The sequence below is a fragment of the Myotis davidii genome, unplaced genomic scaffold, assembly GCF_000327345.1.
Source record: "Myotis davidii unplaced genomic scaffold, ASM32734v1 scaffold317, whole genome shotgun sequence".
NCBI classification, from domain to species: domain Eukaryota; kingdom Metazoa; phylum Chordata; class Mammalia; order Chiroptera; family Vespertilionidae; genus Myotis; species Myotis davidii.
This window is the reverse complement of record NW_006288994.1, coordinates 89737-99729: the sequence shown is the minus strand read 5'-3', so window position 1 is coordinate 99729 and position 9993 is coordinate 89737. Positions and strand designations below refer to the sequence as shown.

The 9993-nt window shown below is 47.0% G+C and overlaps 1 protein-coding gene across 1 annotated transcript in view; it reads right to left on the bottom strand.

Moving 5' to 3' along the window:
- Positions 1-1199, bottom strand: part of CDH17 (cadherin 17) — a 59730-nt gene extending 58531 nt beyond the window's left edge. The window contains exon 1 of the mRNA XM_006761212.2: positions 948-1199. The gene's annotated coding sequence lies outside the window, so the exon portion shown is untranslated. The remainder of the gene's footprint in view (positions 1-947) is intronic.
- Positions 1200-9993: the final 8794 nt, after the last annotated feature.

Genomic DNA, 9993 nt, shown 5'->3' with positions numbered 1-9993 from the left:
ATTGTATTGATTTATGTACAGTGTGGAAGGAAGAGTGATAGAGAATTAGAAACCTCAAAGACAGAGAAACCTCAATCAGCTGCCTCCTGTACCCGCCAGCCCCCCACTGGGGATGTGCCCACAACCAAGGTACAAGCCCCTGACCGGAATCGAACCTGGGACCCTTCAGTCCGAAGGCCGATGCTCTATCCACTGAGCCAAACCAGTTAGGGCGTTTTCATGACTTTTAAAAAATTATAGTTGACAAGCAATTTGATATTAGCTTCAGGCATACACCATAGTGATTCAACATTTATGCACTTTCCAAAACGATCGTCGCCGTAAGTCTAGTAACCACTTGTCAGCACAGCAGTTATTGGGATATTCCTGACTATCCTCCCTAAGCTACACATGCATCCCCCTGACTTATTTTACAACTGGAAGAAAGGCTTCTTTCCTCTCATACATTTCTCCTCCCCCGCTGCGTCCCAGACAGGCGTGAGGGTTCCGAATGGAACCTCATTCTCTGAGGACCAGTTAGAGCGAGCACGTCTGAGAGGAGACACCTTGTGAGAGTGAGATCCCAACCCCAGTTTCTAGGGGACGAGAAGCAGGGCGCCGTGGGGCTAGGCACGTCCGCATTTCCATCGCAAAGCGTGGCTGTAAGGCTTCGTTAAACATCCCAGACCTCAACCTTGCCTTGATTCCACTATCAAGTTTGACTCCACCGAAGCCACTTCATCCAATGAATTTACGGGAGGCAGGCGAATGGAAAGAAAGTACTTAAGAAATTGTGCTCGGAAAGCAAAACCTGTCCAACCAGGAATAAGCTCCTTCCCAGCAATACTCCAGAGCACCCTTCAAGGGATAAGCTTGCTCCGAGACTTCTTAAGGGCCCTGCTCCCCACGTATTCTGCCGTTCCTAAAGAAATACGTTGTCAACATCGTTCAGACGCGTCCACTCTTACCTTTCTGGGAGTAAATCACCATTCAGCTGTTGAGACACTTGCGGGACTTACGGTTCTCCCCGGAGGAGCACGCCGTCTGCCCTGCTCAGCTTCCCCAGCAGCCTCTCCCTTCCCTCCGTCAAACATTAACCACTGACTGCTTTCTGGATTTCAGGAACCGTCAGATGTCATAAACCGGATTACTACCTTCACTCCAGGAAATTAACTTGCACCGAAAGAAGTTAATTCACAACGAATACATCTCAAGACAGGTGTCTGAATTTTCTGAATGTAGATAATGAATTAGAAGACAAGGGGAAGGTAAAGTATAAAAACTCTCTGTGTACTCCACTATCTCTAGAGTATGAGCTCCACGACATCAAAGACGGCGTTTCCCCCCTATTCTGCACCACCACCCCAACAGGCAACAGGGCTGGCACAGAAAACTCAGTGGGCAAATATTTGAGTAGATCCCATTTCAAACACAAGAGCGCAGGATGCCATGTCTGAGCAATGAGGCCCTTCATCGATAAGCAGTCGCAAGACACATAGGAAATGACTCAGAGAGCAGCACAAAGACACGATCTGGCTGCACCTGTTTCTCAGGTCCTAGGGGCCCTTCAACGTCTGAAAGAAACAGCCAGGAGGCACCTTGGCTAAAAACACAAGCCCAGCCCTTTGTGGGGGGGGGGGGGGGGGGAGGGACCTGTTTCAGGACTGACCGCTGTCTGTCCTGCCAGCTGGACGCAGGCCAGAACAGAGGTTGCTTTCAGCAACGCCTCCCCGTAGACACTGATTGTAATTGATGTTCCTCCTGACATGGATCCGCTCTCCTCCCGCACTAACAGCTTCATGGTGTTAGGTATATTTTAGCACTTTTGTCTGTGGTAATGCTTTAACCATTCCTCCAACATTAGCCCTAGAAAAATCTGTAAGCAATGTTTAATTTATAGGCAATGCTAGTTAGCAAGAAACAAAATTTGGATCATCTCCCAGAGAGAAACCCTATGAAAATTCGGAATTATTCTTAAAATTCAAGTTACATTTCTAATACTTGTATTCTTTAAAACTCAAAGTAAATAGGGTCTACGAATACTAAACTTTTCCAATTTTTATGTGCTTATACACTAGTATGTACTTTGTGTGCTACATATCATGTATTTTGAGAACATTTGGCATGAGTCTATCACACTCAAGCCTCACCAAACAGAAGTAGGTAATAATATTTTCAATAACATTTAATACCTGTCTTGATCTTGTTGACTTAATAATGGCAGAAACTATGTCTTCTATTGGCATTCAGTAAATGATTTTTAGAATTGAACTCCTTTCAGTCATTTAATTCCTTAATTCCAAATAGTCAGAATTACATGCAGGCTCAACCAAGGCTGATGGGAAACCCAACAAGGGAATAATCTTGTGCCTCCTCAAACCAATATTTTGCATCTGTTGTTTCATATTTAGTGGAATGAAGTGAACCCGATTTTGTGCTAGTGAACCCTTTGGGCTGAAGCAGAATTTTCCCTGATTGCTTTCCATGTCCAGGGCCATGTCCATTTTCTGATAAATGTAAGCAAAACAGCTCTCCTTTCTGTGTAGCTTATACTTGGCTCTGGGTTTGTCTGAGTTTCATATTTGTGTTGTTTGGGAGGAATGTGGAGGTAATTTTCCAAACCAGAACTCTTAAAAAGATCACGAAATGAGTTAAGACTTAGGTAACAAAATAAATCACTAGAACCATACGTGACAGGTAGCTATACCTTCTCTAAATCACCGCTACCTAAGAGAAAACCAGCAGCAGTTAACAACACAGACTTGACTGAAGTCCACCACTTTTTTCTATCCCCCGAAAGTTTTCTGAATACAAACAATACATTTTTAGTAGCAGGACTCTCAACCGTGGCTGTACAGAATCATCGGGATTGTGATCGGATTGGTCTTTGGCGAAACCTGACAACAATCGTTTGTAAAGTTCTCCTCACGCCAACACCTGAGGTTGCGAGCCTCCAGGTTAATGGGAACCTTTGCCAGGCACTGTCTGTAGAATCTCATTTAACCTTCACAACAAGCCTGTGAGGTCGTTGTTGTTATTATTACCTTACAAATGAGGAAACTGAGGCACAAAGAAGATAACAATAGATTCTCCAAGGTTTGAATCTAGGTTTTAATTTTTTAAAACAACAAAGCACTTTAACAGCTACCCTCAGCTGAGCTCCAGTAACAGCCTGCTGACTGTGTCTCCCCCACCACCCTCGTTACCCACAAGGAACAGCAATCAGGGTGGCTCAAGTCCCCTAAGCAGATCGATCAGCTCACAGATCCACAGCCAAAATATCGATACCTCCAACCCTAATAACAGTCCCACCAGCTGTCCCTCCTGTCCCCCCTTTTCTGAGAGACTTCCATCGCTGCGACTCTTGCCCCAATTGATCAACCTACCCCGATAGCATTTCCATGATCGGAAAACACCAACCACTTTGTCCCAGGGACAAATCTTCCCTCCAGCTGATATCCTCTTAGATTTCCTCCAGACCTCCTCTCTCATGGAGCGACAGTATCACTCAACTGGCGAATATCCGATTGTTGGAGTAGGCAGCTAGGTAGACATGAGCTGCGAGAGTAGTTACGGCCCGCAGGGGATACGTGGGAGACATGACAAACCAAAAATATCAAAAAATAGCAGAGCCAAATATGAAGAAAGCGGAGAGGAAAAAAAAACACAAAAACCCTTCAGGATGTGGTCTAACTGATAGCACAGCATCTGGATAGGGCAGCCTTGAAGCTTCAGGAGATGCATTTTTCTGAGACATGAGGGAGGGGGGTGACTTGCTCCTTGTCTGGGGGCATTCCAACCCAGGTATATACATCCTCTGAACCCCCAAATAAGTGGGGCACTTGGTTTGATTTCAGCCGGCTGAGTTGCACACTCAGACTATATCAGAGTGTATTCCTTTTCTGCAAATAACTTCTCACCTGCTTTGGCTGCTCTCGGTCGCTTGTTTGAATTCGTTTCTATAAGAAGACAAGAACTGAAGATGCAGAGTACTGTCTACCGCTGACCCAATCTCTCTTTCAGCTGGTCTGGAGGAAGGTCACTCTGCCCAGAGCTAAGGAGGAAGTGGTCGGCTTTAGTGCATCTCAGTTCAGACGAGCCAGGTCTAGCAACCAATATTGTTCAAAGTGTTGCACCTAACGGGAGGTACGCATTGACCCCAGGATAGTTCCTGACTCAGTGGGGATGTACCCCCACCCCATGACGGAACATTTTGTCTATGGCTGGGGTATCCTGTGGTCCCCACTACAACAATACTGAACTGTCGACTTTTTTTTTTAAATATATTTTATTGATTTTTTTACAAAGAGGAAGGGAGAGAGATAGAGAGTCAGAAACATCGATGAGAGAGAAACATCGATCAGCTGCCTCCTGCACATCTCCCACTGGGGTTGTGCCCGCAACCCAGGTACATGCCCCCGACCGGAATCGAACCTGAGAACTTTTAGTCCGCAGGCCGACGCTCTATCCACTGAGCCAAACCGGTTTTGGCTGAACTGTAGACTTTTGTTTTGGAATTTAACATTGGTCTACAGCAGAGATTTTCAACTGGTGTGCTGTGGCACACTGGTATGTCACAGAATTTTTGAAACATTCAATACCTGACTATTTCATCAGGGGTACTGACCTCTTTCCCCTTAGATTGTCAAATAGAAAACTGACAACGGCCAACTCAATAGCCATCCGGTCTGAATGAATCAACATTATAGCTATTTTTTGTCAGATCAGCAAAAAGTATATTTTTTGGTGTGCCGTAGAATTTTAGTAATTAGTTTCTGTGTGCCATGAGATGAAAATGGTTGAAAAGTGCTGGTCTACTGGGACCTTGAACTTTAATTTTCTACCTTTGGAATAAAGAGCTCTTTGGTCCTTTTTTTTTTTTTTTTTTTTTTTTTTTTTGGCCATGAAGCAAAGGAAAGCAGGTGGAATTACCAGGGGGTCTCGGTGTCAGTGGCATATTTCCTGAGCCTGACACAGGCAATGAGAACTCACTTCCCCCATCTTTATTCAGATCACTAATAAATTAGCTGACTGTTCTTCAAGGGAGGGTGTTTAAGACCACAGACTTTGGAGATTGGCAAATTGGGAGCTAAATCCCAATTCTAATGCATTTCTTTGACTTCCAAATGTCTCACTCACCTGGATTTGGAAGTCTTAGACTAGATCTTCAGTATCTCACCCCCAACTCTATCCATGCTCAGAACTGCGTGGCCTAATCAAGGGGTAAAAAACAGGTGGATGAGGGATCTTTTTTAGAGGGGGAATCTTTGAACACCATTGAAAACTGATATCAAGATATTTAAGTATATTGATGGTGGAAAGAGGAGATCCAAATATTTTCCTAAAGAGCCTTTCAACTTTATTCCACCCGCCTTAAGAATATTTTCCCAGCCCTAGCTGGTGTGGCTCAGTCAATAGAGCGTCAGCCTGCGGACTGAAGGGTCCCAGGTTCGATTCCAGTCAAGGGCTGGGGGGCTCAGGAACACACTGGCAGCAGACCCTGGAGCATGCTGCATTATTCCATGTGAGGACATGGGCCCTCCCAGGAAGATATTAGCCTCATATTAAAAATGAGAAACTATTTCTAATCTAAAGGTTCAATCACCACCCAAGATGACTCAACAAGGAAGAGGTGGACCCAGGTCTGTCGGACTCCAGTTCTGAGTAAATCTAATTAGGTGCTCAGAGCTCTGAACACTTATTACTGATATTCCAAACTCCCAGGCCTCCTGGGCCGTGGTGTTTCATTGTACCTTGTCCTTTTTTGAGGGCTGGAGAAATGGACTCCAAGTCCCCCAATCCAAATCCTCCCATCTCATCCAAACGCCATCCCAACCATCCACCTGGGACTTTTCACCCCAGTGACCAGTCCCCTGGGCTTCCCTCGTCCTGTACACCCTTTTTCAACAGAGCCAGTGCCTCGGGGCTCCTGTGGCACCTACCCTTCCCCACCTGGTGGGACTGGGCCCTCCGATCAGGAGCTGGGACCAGCCCTGGAGCTCTCCCGTGATCAAATTCCGCCCCAAGAACTGGTGCTGCTCCCCGAGCAAGCCTCACATGCTCCCGCGTGTTCCTCTGCCTGGACAGGAGGGGGAATCCAAGACAAGGTTTGTTCAAGCCGGAGATCACAGGGATCTCAGGGACTCAGAAGAGCAAAGTCCACAGCTTGTGTTCCTGCCTCTCTGTGCCAATTGCGGATTCGAATCAGCTGTGTCCACTGGAAATTTTCCCCTTGAAAATCATGCTCCTCCCCTAACCGGTTTGGCTCCGTGGATTGAGAGTGGGACCTCGGACTGAAGGGTATGGGGTTCGATTCCGGTCAATGGCACGTACCTTGGTTGCAGGCTCGATCCCCAGTAGGGGTTACGCAGGAGGCAGCTGATCGATGTTTCTCTCTCATCGATGTTTCTAACTCTCTATCCCTCTCCCTTCCCCTCTGTAAAAAAAATCAATAAAATATATATTTTTAAAATTATGCTTCCTTGAGAGAGGGGGGGGAAAAAGCGTGCCACCTGATTTCTCTTTCAAATGCCAAACGAACAGGCTTGGTTTTACCTTCCCAGGTCTCCGGGGGATGGGAAGGGAGACAGCTAAACTGAGTCCCCACCTGTTGGCTTGCAAGTCTCATACACGCACTTTCCATTCTGGAAGGAGCCTGAGCTGCAGTTCCCTCCCGCTCAGCAGAGGACATAAGCCTTAAGCAGGAGAGAGCCTTGCCGGGGAAGACCAGGCCGGCCATATAACCATCAACTGAATGTGAATCACCTCCTCTTCACACTAATTGCAAACCCAGCCCGGAGCCTCACATTTGTAAGGAACTTTTATCATAATTAATCATTTTATGGGAGGGCGGCCCTGGAGACTGCGTGGCTCAGGTCCCAGGGCTGGGGCATGCCTGCAAGTCCCTCCCACAGTGACTCACAGATGTAGCCTCACGCCCGTCTCCATGGGGGCTGGGACCTTCAGCCACTAGCATCTGTCACCTATGGGTGACCTCTCCAGCTTTCAAAGCTTCCTGTTCTGCGGCCCTCCAGCTTGTGGGTTCCTCTCTGGGCTGCTCTGCTCACTCCAGGGTAACTGTTCCTGGGTTACCTTAAAAGGTCCCTCGAGCCTCTACATCTCTCACATGCTTCCTGTTAACAAATGAGCTTTTCACAGTTGCTTGCAAGGTCATTAAAATTCAGGGCCTGGAGGGTCAACTTTCTGAGGGCAGTGAGGGCTCCAGTTACCAGCCACTCGCCACAAAGAACCATCACTCACATCCGGTGAACTGTCAACCTTACTTTGAACTTTTTAAGACTAGAAAATCACAGGGTGTGAGTGGGAGCAGCTGGGAGAGTGGACACACCGAGGGACCCAGAAGGCTCCCGACCTCGGGCTAGTTAGCGTTTGTATAAGGGAGACCCAATTGCCTGCCTCCTGGGGGTTGGAGATGAGATGAAGTGCCTAAAAACAAATTTCAGGTGTGAGCAGTCGTTGTGTTGCCCTGGCTGCTGGGTCAGCTCTGTACCCTGCCCTCAGGAGCTAAGGTCGGGCTTCAGGCCCAACTCCCTCCATCAGTGATTCCTCAGGTGAGCTAGTTCCACCACCTTTAAACCTCCACTCCCCTCTGCACCCACTCTGTTTCAGCCTCCCCACGGTGACATGAGGCCAAGCAGAAGCCCCGAGGAGGAGGCACTGCCTGGCCAAGGGGTTAAGTGTTCTCAAAGCCTCCAAGTGCTGGGTAAAGGGAGCAGCACCCACTCCTCTTGGGGCCGCTGGGCCTAAGGGGCCTGGGAAGTCTGTCATGTTCTCCCATGAAGGCCCCAGCCTGCCCAAGGCCTCTGCACAACCTGCTCCCCAGGGTCCTTTGGCTCTCCTTCCTCCAGGAGTAGCCCAGCAAGGACCCTGCCAAAGGCATAACCTTCAGCTCCCGAGAGGGAACAGGGTCCATTGTCCTCCCAGTGATTCCAGAAGGCGGGGCAGCGGAGCGGGATCAAATGCCACTGACACGCTGTGTGACTCTCTGCAAGGCACTCAACGTCTCTGAGCCACGGTTCCCTCCTCTGTAAAACGGCAATTCTAGTGGTACCTCCTGAGATTGCTGTGAGACTCCACAGGTCAGGTGTGCAGCAGGACACAAAGAAAGTACTTGGCCGATGACAGCTACGCTCCCTGGGTGGGAAAGTCTGGGAGGAGGGAGCGGAGACATAGGCAGCAAGCAACAGAGCCAAGAGCCTACAGCCCAGGACTGAGAATCAGAAAAATCTGGATTTAAATCCAGTTCTGCTTCTTCATAGCCGCGTGTCCTTAGACAAGTCACTTGACCTCCACACTGTGGGAAGGATAACATCTCTCACAGAGCAGTAGTAATAACTCATGGGAAAGCACAGTGTTCAAAGGCTGCCATGAGCCAGGCATCATTTTATAGACGCACAGAACGTCGGAGTGGCCAGCAGCCTTGGAAATCATCTCTACAAGGTCCTGTAACGCTTTCCTTAAGGTCACATCCTGCTAGCGTAGAGCCTGCTGCATAATCAAAGCTCACTCAATGTGTATTTTTGAATTAATAGAATTAGCCCAACCCTCTTCATTTTGTGGAGGAAGCCATCCTGAGGCATAGTGGGCACAAGACATCGTGGAAGAGCTGAGACTGGTCCCAGGTCTCCAGTTTCTTGCCCCCAGGTTCACTCTGTAAGCACCGTCTTCAGGCCCAGAAGCATCACCACAGCGCATTCTCTGTGTCCCAGCTCGTTGCATTCAGCCGGTGGGACATTCGTCCCCAAGCCTGACCCTCTGGGAAGCAAGGCTAGCCAGAGCCTTAAGAGGCTCCTAGCAAACTCCCAACTGGTCCCTCCTGAAACCAGTCTTCCGAGAGCCCCAAATCCCTAAGTCTTGGAATTTAAAAATTGCCATTCCCTTGCCCTGGACAGCATGCCCAATGGTTAGAGTGTGGCCTGTGCACCGAAGAGTTATGGGTCAAGGGCACGTTTCTGGGATGCTGGCTCGATCCCCAGCCCCTGGTTGGGGAGGGTATGGGAGACAACCAATCGATGTATCTTTCTCACATCAATGTCTCTCTCTCTCTCTCTCCCATTCTCACTCTCTCCCCCCTCCTTTCCACTGTCTCTGAAAAGTAATGGAAAAAATAGTCTTGGGTGAGGATTAAAACAAAATATTGTCATTCCCACCTTACCTGGAGTTGATGTGGTTGCTATGGTCCTGGTGGACAGCCATTCATTTCTCAAACACCAGCATTTGTGAAACGATAGAAATATAGTTGCCTACATGGAATTTGGAGAAGCAGGAAGAGGGGGCATAGAGGGGATAAATGGTCATGGAAAACATAAAATAACAAAATAAAATAAATAATAAAATTTGAAAAAAAATAGTTCATGAGTTCCTGTTACTAAGATATCCAAGACTTGGTGACATTACTAGTATGTAGTCCCAGAGATTTTACTATTTAGATTGTCTCTTAATTCCTGTAAACTATCTACAATTATTCCAGTAATTAACCTATCTCAGTTTCTGTTGCTTGCAGCCAATGCACTCTAGATTATGCACGAAACCTATTTCCCACATGGAAAAAGAAAATAAATAAAGTTAGGCCCTTACTTTACACCATATACAACAATTAATTCAAAATAGATCAAAGACCTAAACATAAAACCCGAAACAATAAGTTACATAGAAGAAAATATAAGTACCAAACTTATGGACCTTGGTCGTAGAGAACATTTTATGAACTTGACCCAAAGGCAAAGAAAGTAAAGGCAAAAATAAATGAATGGGACTATATCAAACTGAAGAGCTTCTGCACAGCAAAAGAAACTGACAACAAAACAAGAGGGAAAGCAAATAAAAGTCAAAATGAGATACCTCATCACACCCAGCAGGATGGCTATGTTTAAACATCAGAAAATAGGAAATGTTTTCAAGGCTGTGAAGAAATGGAAACCCCTGTACATTTCCTAGTCGGAATGTAAAATGGTGTCGCTAGCGATTCTACCTAAGAGAAATAGTTAGAACGGT